The sequence below is a fragment of the Acomys russatus genome, unplaced genomic scaffold, assembly GCF_903995435.1.
Source record: "Acomys russatus unplaced genomic scaffold, mAcoRus1.1, whole genome shotgun sequence".
Taxonomy (NCBI): domain Eukaryota; kingdom Metazoa; phylum Chordata; class Mammalia; order Rodentia; family Muridae; genus Acomys; species Acomys russatus.
This window is the reverse complement of record NW_026131535.1, coordinates 64,346-75,991: the sequence shown is the minus strand read 5'-3', so window position 1 is coordinate 75,991 and position 11,646 is coordinate 64,346.

The following is an 11,646-nucleotide window of genomic DNA, read 5'->3' as shown; positions in this document are numbered from 1 at the left end:
GGAATTCTAGAAATTTGTGGATAAATGGATTGAGCTAGAAATGATCATAATGAGTGAGTTAACCCAGAAGCAGAACGATTCAAATGGTATATACTCACTTATATCTGCATACTAGCCCAAGGGGCATGTCCCACCAAAGCCTTTACTTACCAGGAAACTGGGACAGAGGGGAGGACATCCTATTGGGACTCTAAACAAGAGAAGCATGGGAGAATAGCAAAGTAGAAGGATCCAGAGGGTCCTAGAAACCTACAAGTAGAAGATTATGATAGGCAGATTTGGGCCCAGGGGTCCCGCTCAAACTAAGGCACCAGACAAGGACAATACAGGTGGTAAACTTTAAACCCCTACCCAGATCTAGCCAATGGTCAGAACATTCTCCACAGTTGAGTGGAGAGTGGGATATGACATTCTCACATACTCTGGTGCCTCATATTTGACCATGTCCCCTGGAGGAGGTGACCTGGTGGCACTCAGAGGAAGGACAGCAGGCTACCAAGAAGAGACTTGATACCCTATGAGCATATACAGGGGGAGGTAATCCCCCTCAGGAACAGTCATAGGGGAGGGAAATAATGGGAAAATGGGAGGGAGGGAAGAATGGGAGGATACAAGGAATGGGATAAACATTAAGATGTAACAAGAATAAATTAAAAAAAAAACTATTACAGATAAAAAAAAAAAGAATTTGCTTTAAACTATTCCACACAATAGTGGAACTTATTCTATGAGATCAGAGTCACCTTGATACCTAAACAACAAAAAAGAATATAGAAAGAAAGAGAATTTCAGACCAATTTCTCTTATGAACATTGATGAAAAATACTAATAAAATACTCACAAACTGAATCCGAGAATACATCAAAATATAATTCACCAAAACCAAGTAGGCTTCATCCCAGGCATGCAGGGCTGGTTCAATATATGGAAACCTGTCAATGTAGTCATCATATAAGAAAACGGAAAGAAAAAACCTGACATAGTCATCTCCTTAGATGCTGAAAAAGCATTTGACGAAATTCAACGCCCATTCGTGTTTAAAGTCTTGGAGGGAGCAGAGATACAAGGCACATTCCTAGACATAATAAAGACAATATACAGCAACCTATAGCCAACATCAAACTAAATGGAAGGAAATTTGAGTCAATTCCACTGAAATCAGGGACAAGACAAGGCTGTCCACGCTCTTCTTATCTCTTCAATATAGTATTAGAAGTCCTAGCTAGAGTAATAAGACAGCTAAAGGAGATCAAGAGGATACAGATAGGAAAGGAAGAAGTAAAAGTATAATATTCCTGAATGACATGATAGTATACATAAGTGACCCTAAACTACTACCAAAGAACTCCTGTAGCTGAAAATCACCTTCAGCAAAGGGGCTGGATAAAAAATCAACTCAAAAAAATCAGTAGCCCTGCTGTATACGAATGGCAAATGAGCTGAGAAAAAAGTAGGGAAACTACATCCTTCATAATAGCCACAAATAATACAAAGTATCTTGGTGTAACTCAAACTAAGGAAATGAAAGATTTATCTGAAAAAAAAACTTCAAGTCTCTAAAGAAAGAAACTGAAGAAGGTATCAGAAGATAGAAAGTTCTGCCATCTTCATGGATCAGGAGAATCAACATAGTAAAAAATGGTCATTTTATCAAAGGCAACTACAGATTTAATGCAATTCCCATCAAAATTCAAAGACAATTATTTACAGAACTTGAAAGATCAATTCTCAACTTCATATGGGAAAAAACCAAGAATAGCTAAAAGAATCCTCTACAAGACAAGATCTTTTGGAGGATCAGCATAAAGTATTTAAGTCAATAGAGGTGAGATATGATAGATAGTGAACTTCATTCGGATATTTAGAACCAACAAGATAGGAAAGATGTTTACTTCAAGCTTGACAAATACAAATAGCCAAATCTCTATGAATGTAACAGTTATATAACTCATTATTGTCACACAGTTCTCCCTGCTAGAGGTAGGTTGTATTATGCATGTGTATTGAAATAAAGGTATATAGAAAAAATTTGGAAACATGAAACAAAAAAGAAGAATACAAATGCAAATAGAACCATCACTGTTCACAAAACTACAGTCCAAGTGGATCAAAGACATCAACCTAAAACCAGACACCCTAAATCTGTTAGAAGAAAATATGGGAAAGAACTTTGAGATCATTGGCACAGGAGACAACTTCTTGAACAGAACACCAACAGCCCAGGCTTTAAGATCAACAATTAATAAATGGGACCTCGTGAAAATGAAAAGCTTCTGCAAGGCAAAAGAAACAGTCAACAGAACAAAATGACAACTTACAGACTAGGAGCAGATCTTCGCCAACCGTACATCTGACAAAGGGCTACTATCCAAAATATACAAAGAACTCAAGAAGATAAACACCATCAAGGAAAAATATCCCAATTAAAAAATGGGGTATAGAGCTACATAGAGAATTCTCAACAGAGGAATATCAAATGGCTGAGAAACACTAAAAGAAATATTCAACATCTCTAGTCATCAGGGAAACGAAAATCAAAGCAACTCTGAGATTCCATCTTACACCTATCTGAATGACTATGATCAAAATCTCAGATGAGCCAGGCGTGGTGGCACACACCTTTAATCCCAGCACTTGGGAGGCAGAGGCAGGTGGATCACTGTGAGTTCAAGGCCAACCTGGTCTACGAAGTGAGTCTAGGACAGCCAAAGCTATCACAGAGAAACCTTGTCTCAAACCAACCCCCCCCCCCGCAAAAAAAAAAATCTCAGATGATAGCACATGCTGGAAAGGATGTGGAATTCATGGAATTCAGAAGCATTTCAAAAGAGACAGTTGCACAGAGCTAGGTTTCAGAGAGAGAGAGAGAGAGAGAGAGAGAGAGAGAGAGAGAGAGAGAGAGAGAGAGAGAGAGAGAGCAAGCTAGAAACAGGTGAGGACAGAATAAGCCAAAAAATGAGAAGGAGCCACAATATGAGAACATACTACCAAAGCTAGTAGGAACCCAAAGAGCAAGGTGGTGACAGGCAGAGACAGAAGCTAAACTGAATCAGTCAGTTAGGAGAGGAGTTTGAGCCAGAACAGCTGAGTTGAACCAGCCTGCCAGAGTTTAAAAAGAGCTAGAAAGGTTGAGTTTCCATCAGTAAATCTGAAGCTGAAAAGACTCTAGGACTTGACTGGATTGTAGACTAGGTTTGAGCACAGTCTGGGGGTTGTGGGAAGGCTATAAGTCTCAGAGACAATTAAATCAATGAATAAAACTTACCGTTACAACTCTGCTCTCCACAATTGCCATTATTTGGCCAGCTGGATGGGCCAGGGTCCAAGCTTTATAGTCTTCAAACCTAGGACTAGATGCCTCTGATTCACCTTTGGCCAAATCCCCCATGAGCCTAAGGGTTCCTTCCCTGTAGTGCCCACCAGCTTTCTTCCACATTGCCTACGTCTTGCTTGCCTGACTGGGATGAACCTTTTGTGTAAGGAACTTCAAATTCCAGGCCTGAAGCCTTTCTCAGGGCCTCTTCTTGAAGGCATTGGAAAGGCAAGTCATGACACATGGGCCCCAGAGTCATTCTGCATCTGCTGGTGAAGGCCTTCTCAATATGGCTAGGAGGAGCTCCATGGGCAGGTCCTCCAGAGCCAAAATGGCCATGGACTCCCCCCTCAGCTCCTCTGTGCTGACAGCTGCAGGAGTGTGCACTCTGATTGTAACTAGTTTTCCGGATGATGAATGACCCTGGAAAGTATAGAAACAAAGGAACAACTAATGACAAGAGACTTAATAAGCCCATATTCTCCCTGATAGAGGGACCTTGAAAGGCCCATTTACTGCTCTAGGGTTTGAGGAGACCTCAATTTACATATTTAAATCATCATGTGTTGGTTTCAAATCCCTAATTCTTCCCTCTGCTGTGTGAAAAATCTCTCTAAAATATAGCCAGGGGCTATACAGAGAAACCACACCCATCTTCAAACAAAGTATCTAGTAAACTCAGACTCTTCTTGAAGCTTTGGCCACATTGACTTACACATATATCCTCCTCTAAACACCAGTCTATGTTTATATGCCCCTATAAATAATGAAAACTATACTTTTTTGTTTTGTTTTTTAATACAGGGTTTCTCTGTGTAGCTTTGGTTGTCTTGGACTCACTTTGTAGACCAGGCTGGCCTTGAACTCACAGTGATCTGGTTGGCTCTGCTTCCCAAGTGTTGTGAGTAAAGGCATGAGCCACCACACCCAGCTAAACCAAAATATTTTAATTAAATATATTGGTGAGCCAGCACTCAGGAGGCTGAGACAGGAGGATCCATGTGACGTCCAGCCTGCTTTACAAAAGGAGTTCAGCACAGCAAAGCATACACAGAGAAGCTCAGAAAGAAACAGACAAAGGATCGGAGGGGCCAACTCAGCCTGAATTATTTTGGTGCTCTAAATGAAGTTCTCTTGCTTCTTTTGGAAATCTACATGAGCCCATATTTTTTTCCCCAGACAGGGTCTCTGTATAGCTCTGGCTTTTCTGGAAGTCACTTTGCAGACCCAACTGGCCTTAAACTCAAAGAAAAGCACCTGCTTCTGCCTCCCAAGTGCTGGGATTAAAGGCATTTGCCACCATGCCTGGCTAGAATCTTGACTTTTAGTTCAGTGCTTTTTATTTCAATCAACCCATTGAAGGAAAGATCAATGTACTAGGGGTAAGTGGGTGGAGACTCATTGGATTAATCAGATAGGAGCTTCTGGAAGGAAGGTGGGGCTACATGTGGAGTAGCAAGGGGGAAGGTGTATAAAAGAATCAGAGGAGCTTTAGCAGAACATCAGATTCCCTGAGCCTGGAGTTCCTGCCTGATTCAGCTGAGAATAGGAGCCCTGTCACCATGTCACCAGTGTTCATATCATGTAAGTCACTCACCTCCAACAGGAGGTTTCTTGTATGCTGGGCTAGCCTTATCATCATCAAGATCCAGTTACATTTCCAATTTAGAATATTTAATATTGGTGCAATTTGGTTTTAATGAGACATGGTCATTTACATGGGAATTTACATGTTAGATTTTTTTGTTCTCTTGAGTTTTTAGAGATAGGGTCTGAATTAAGCTAGGCTGGCCTTGAACTATAGATCCTTCCACTCTTTCCAGGTTTCTAGTTTCATTCTGGAATTCCACGTTAGTGTATTCTTTCTAATTTAGTGCCTACACAACTGGTGTTCTGCTCAGGAGCTGTCTCCTGTGCCACTGTGTTTAATCCTATTCTCCACTTTCTCTTCAGAAGGTCCACTGTATAAGGTTTTACACTGAGGTCTTTGATACATTTGAACTTTTTTTTTTTTAAGCAATAGAGTACATAAAGGTGGCACAAACATTGTGAAATAAGCTAAGCAATGACTGGTCCAATTTGAGATCCATGTCAGGAGAAGAAGCTGACACTGCATGGAGGACTAGAAATCAGAGGCCAGATGGCCCAGAGACCTAGAATAGGGCCAAGAATGATCAGATTCTGTCCCTGCCATGGGCTCTGTTGCCTGCTCTTTGATCACTTCCCCCTTGTGGGGTGCATTACCAGGCCAAAGAGGAAGAGGATGCAAGTATTCCTGGTATGAGTTGGCAGGCTGGCGTCAGTTGATGCAGGAGAAGGGCTCCTCTTCTCTGAGGAGAAGGGGATGGAATTCAGAGGGGAGAGAGGGAATGAGGGTAGGACTAGGAGGAGACTAGGGTGTGGGCTATGATTGATATGTAAAGTGAATACATTTAAAAGTAGATTTAAATTTAAAAATAGAAAAATGAAGAGCAAAAGTATGCATTAAGTGTGCTGAACCTGCCATTAAAAATGCAAACATTAAAAAAATAGAATTACAGGCTTAGAAGAGGAGAATAATTCATTTTTTTTCTGGGACAATTTATCCTGTCCATAGTGGTATTCTCTAAAAAGTGTATACAATCAACACCACAGGGACACATTAGGATGTTATATAGGTGAGTGTGTGTGTGTGTTTGTCTGTGTGTGTGTGTGTGTGTGTAACATTTGTTACTAGAGAGTAGATCCTGAGGTTGAAAGGAAATTGAGGGGATATAAAACAGTTGTTGAGGGAGGGAGAAGATGGGGAATAAATGATATAAAACAATGCTTATGAAATTATAAAACAAAAAAGACTTTTTTGGTTTTGTTTTTGTTTTAAAGAAACTGAACTAACTAACACTTTTCTTTTCACACTAAGAATCACATGCCACAAAGCATGGTGATTTAAGTTTGATCCCAAGGACACATATTTTGGAAGAAGAGAACACTTCCCCACGTGTTATTTGACTTTTCTGCGTTTGTGTTTGTGTTTGTGTTTGGAGACAGAGCCTTACTATGTAGGTCTGACTGTCTTGGAAGTCATAATGTAGATAAGGCTGGCCACCAACTCACAGAGATTTGCCTGGATATGCTTCCCAAGTGTTGGGATTAAAAACATGCCCCACCTTTCTGGCGTAGTTTGATTTCTAATTACTGGTGGGAAGGCTATTTGACATGGTGCACCGTTGGAGGTCAGAGGAAATCATTCAGGTGACTGTTCTCCACCTGGGTTCCTGAAATCAAATTGGGGTCTTCAGTCTTGGAGCAAGTGCATTTAACTGTGAAGCCTTCTTGATGTCACTGGGTAAGGGAGAGATAAAAGCCCCTTTGACACACTGAAGTTTCTACTGTTTTTATCAAGAAAGCCACCCGTGTTTTCTGCATGGAATTTGGTGTTGTTATTTGACAGATTCTAACTGTATGGAGAAAGCTGACCTGTGAGCTCTACCTGAGTTTTCATTTGGAGTGCTAAGACCACAGGCCGAGATTGTTCAGGTGTTTTAATAAGACTCCCCTGACTACCCTCCACCCCCAGTCAGGGTCTCATGTTGCAGTGTATTAGATCCCATTGTGATCCCGGAGATTGTGAACTGGAAAAACATGTCTTTTCCTTGGTGTAGTTGAGCCCTAACATACACATTTAATCCAAATTCGGAAAAGTAGGGACAACTAGAGCATGTGCATCATGCTATAGGTACATATTTGGGATTTTAATGGGCAATTACTTTAAGTTCAGAGAAGGCTGATTCTGTAATTACATCTCTAGTAACAGGAAACAGCTTTTTGCATCTTATAACTAAAAGCATATTGTAGGTATACCATATGTTCCTACAGGACAAGTGGTCAATAAACAGAGAGAGTAAAATGTTTTTTTTTTTTTTTTTGTCTTTTGGTTTTTCGAGACACGGTTTCTCTGTGTAGCCTTGGCCATCTGAGACTCACTTTATACACCAGGCTGGCCTTGAACTCACAGCATCCACCTGCCTCTCCTTCCTAAGTGCTAGGATTAAAGGCATGTGCAATCACACCAAGCAATTTCTAAAATGCTAATGAAAGAGGAACAATAGGTCCAGAAAGACATTGGATAATACAAAACAACAACAACAACAAAAACCCTGCTCAAATAATTCAGTCTGTATATTTTAAAGATCTGTTGACCTCAGAAGGGAAAGCAGGATGTGTGTTACTTTGTGTAAGAGGCTTTGCCTAGTTTCCACAGGAAAAGAAAAACCATAGTTCTCCTAAAGAGAGGTAATAGGGTAAGAGCTCACCAGACAGTTTAATCATTCAGTTCAAAGTAACACATAAGACTGGTTTTCTTCTTTAAAAAAAAAAAAGAAGACTTCTCTTTTGTTGTGGTTGGTTGGTTGGTTGGTTGGTTGGTTGGTTGGTTTGTTGGTTGGTTCATTGGTTGGTTTGGTGTTTCCAAAACAGGGTCTCTCCGTGTAGTCTTGGCTGCCTCCAACTTGCTTTGTAGACCAGGCTGGCCTCTAACTCACAGATTCTGCCTTCCTCTGCCTCCCAAGTGATAGGATTAAAGTGTTTGTGTGTGTGTGTATGTGTGTGTGTGTGTGTGTGTGTGTGACTATGCCTGGCAAAAAGAAGAGATTTATTGTTTGGTATTAAAAACACACTTAAGAGATTTGAAGCAGGGCACAATGGTGCACACCTGTAATCCCAGCTCTCAGTTTGCAGATGTAGGAGGATCTCTATGAGTTCAAAGAAAGCCTGGTCTGCCAAGCAAATCTCATAAAATCAAGGCTACATACACGGAGAGAACTTTTGTTGAGAAATGAGAGGGAGGGGTTTGAAGTGTTTTAAGTAAGTTTAGAGGGCTGTTACAGTTAAACTTCTTTCCTAAATCTCTACAGATTTGAGTGGTTGGAGCAAAGACAAAAAATTAGAGCAGGGCAGTGACAGGCCATGTCTTTAATCCTAGCAGACACAGACAGATCCCTACAATTTAGTAGTTTTCTAATCGTACAGATACAAGGAAGAGGGCTTTGGTTGTTCCCACCTTTAATCCCAACACTTGGGAAGCATCTGTCTTTAATCCTGTGGTTAACTTTAGTAAATCCTGTGTTAGAGGAAAGGGTGTGTTAGGGCTCAACCATGCCAAACAAAAGACAGATAATCTCAGGATCACATTGGAATCAAATACAGTTTTTTATAGTTCACAATCTCAGGTATCACATTGGGATCAAATATGTTGCAACAGTCCCACTTTATAGCTCTGGCTGCCCTGGAAAATGCTGTCTGTAGAGCTGCCTGGGCCAGACCCCAAAGAGATCTATTATGCCCAGATAAAGAAAATTGTTTCTCTTTGTGTGGATCAGCCTCAGAGATTAATTAAATCCATTGTGTGGATTAAACTCAGAGATCCTGCCGTTGTTTATGGAGATCAAAGGTGTGCAAGACATGCTGGCATTATACAGATGTACTAACAAAACTCTTTTTGTTTGATTTTTATCATATCATGCTTTCCTGTTGATTTTCACACTTTGAGAGAAAGTATCCATCTTGATCATGATGTTTTGAAACACCCTGCTCAAGACATGGTTCCATTAAACTTCTTGATATGTAGAACCACAAATACCTACCACCCACCTCAACCTTCTCACATCTGAGATATATTCATGTGGAATTTGTGTATGTTTTCTGTTTCATTTTTATTTTATTGTTGTTGTTGTTTTGGGACAACAATCTCACTATTTATCCATAACAGAAAGCCCACACTGAAAGAAATATAATACAGACACCAAAATCACAAACACAAATATAGCATATATAAATAATTTTATGTGGATACACATACAAAATGGGTCAACCTTGTACCAATGGAAACTTGACTTTCCTTTTGTTATTGGTTTTGTTTGTGTGTTCATTTCTTGCTTTTTCCAGACAGGGTTTCTCTGTGTGTGTCCCTGGATGTCCTGGAACTTGCTTTGTAGGCTAGGCTGTTTTTGAACTCACAGAGATGTGACTGCCTTTCTCTCTCAATTGCTGGCATTAAAGTGCCACCATGTCCAGCAGAATCTTGACTTTCTTCTTCAGTGTTTTTGATTCCACACACTAAGGTCTGAGTCAATCAACCTACAGTAGAAAAACTCAATCTTAATTGGATTAAATGGGTGGAGACTCATTGGATCAATCGGATAGGAACCTGTGGAAGGAAGGTGGGGCCATATGGGGAGGGGCAATGTGGAAGGTGTATAAAAGGCTCAGAGGACCAGAAGATTACATTCCCTGAGCTTGGAGTTGCTGTCTGACCCTGCTAGGTATAGGAGTTCATATCAGGGAAGTCACTCACCTCCACCAGGAGGCTTATTGCATGTTGTGCTAGACTTATCACCATCAAGATCCAGTTACAATTCCAATTTAGAATTTTTAATGTGTGTATACTTGGCTTTAATGAGAAATTGTCATTATATGGGAGTGTACATGTTAGTTTCTTTGTTCTCTTGAGTTTTCAGAGACAGGGTTTCAACTAAGCAAGGCTGGCCTTGAACTCTAGATCCTTCTGGCTCTGCCCAGTTTTGTATGCTCATTTTAGAATTTAAGTTAGGATCTTTTTTCTAATTTAATCCTTTTACAGTATCTTAAATCATGTTTCACAGAGTATGGTTTCTCAGTTGTGGGAACTCAAATTTTCTCTTAATTGTAGCCTACAGTTTTGGGGATGGCTTTATGCCAGAGCCACCAGTCACAGCTGATCATGAGACCAAGGCAGCAGGAATGGAGTTACTTCAACCTTGACTACTTATTCAATATTGTCTAAGATCTCCCTCTCTGTCTCTCTCTCTCTGTCTCTCTCTCTGTCTCTGTCTCTCTGTCTCTCTCTCTGTCTGTGTCTCTCTGTCTGTGTCTCTCTCTGTCTCTCTCTGTCTCTCTCTCTCTCTCTCTCTCTCTCTCTCTCTCTCTCTCTCTCTCTCTCTCTGTCTCTCTCTCTCTCTCTCTCCCTCTCCTATACAAAGCAGAAGCCAGATAGCTTATACCAACCACACCTGGAAACTCAAATTAATGATCACATTTTGGCCTTGACTCGACTGCATGAAGTAACCTTGTTTCTACTTAAAGTTAAACAAAATGAAACAGATGACTTGGGAATGTGACCAAATGTTAGAACACTTGCAGTGTGGACCCATGTCACTATACAATTGTAATGAAGACATTTATAATCTTTTTTAGGGGTAATGTATTGAGAATGGTTAGTCTACTTAGTGTTGGCTGTTATGGTCTCACTTTGTAGACCAGAATGGCCTTGATCTCAAATTGATCCACCTGCCTCTGCCTTCCTGTGTGCTGGGATTAAATCACACACACCATGCCCAGCTCTCTTTTGCTTTCTTAAAACAAGGGTTTTCTGTGTTACCTTGTCTATCCTGGCCTCACTTTGTAGATCAGGCTGGCCTGAACACATATAGATCCACCTTCACTGCTTTCCAGAATGCAGGGACTACAATCATGCACTACTGTGCTCAGCTGACATAGAAATATTTTGCTTGATTTCCCCTAACCTAGACTAGCCTGAAATAAACTATATAGATTAGATTGACCCAGAATTCTCGTGATTCTTGTACCCAAGAGCTGGGTTAATTGGTTACTGCTAGCTGGTGTAGCATTTATGCAATATTTTAAAGGCCCTGTATTAGCAATGAATGGTGTGGAAAAAGACAATCCCAATGCTCCTCTTCACATGCATGAACATGGGGAGTTGGCACAAGCATGGGTTATATATAAGATCCACTTATGATTAGAAGGTAGCCAATTTCACTCAAGACTCCTTTGTAGGCAACACCAACACAAAATGTAAAAGTTTAAAAAATAAAACCAAACAAACTTAGGAATTTTGATGTTTTGTTTTGTTTTGGTTTTTTTTTTTTTTTTTTTTGGTTATCATTTCCCTTTTTCTTCTGAAGCCCAATGCAACATGGGGAATCCTCCCTGTAGCTCCAGGACACTTTGGCTTCTTATCCAAGACTCACATTTTGCAGGTGCTATAACTTCACAGCTTGGATCTAGTTGCTTTTTGGGAAAGTTGCATGTCTCACTGAGGTTTTGCATTTCAGATATGGTCTGACTGGGTGGCCAGGTGGCCTTTAGTTTCCCCAAATTAATACAATATAGCCCAGTGCTCCCTCACTGGTCTCTTAGAGGAACAGAAGGCAGTACGTGCTGACAGGTGTCTTACATATTTCCTCAGTCTTCCCAGGATGTATCAGTATATTGAAAGAATAAAGCATAAAGGTTGGGCATGTCTCAGCACAGAGTACATTTTGAGGGCCTGGAAAGTTGTTCAGTGTCTTTTCCTG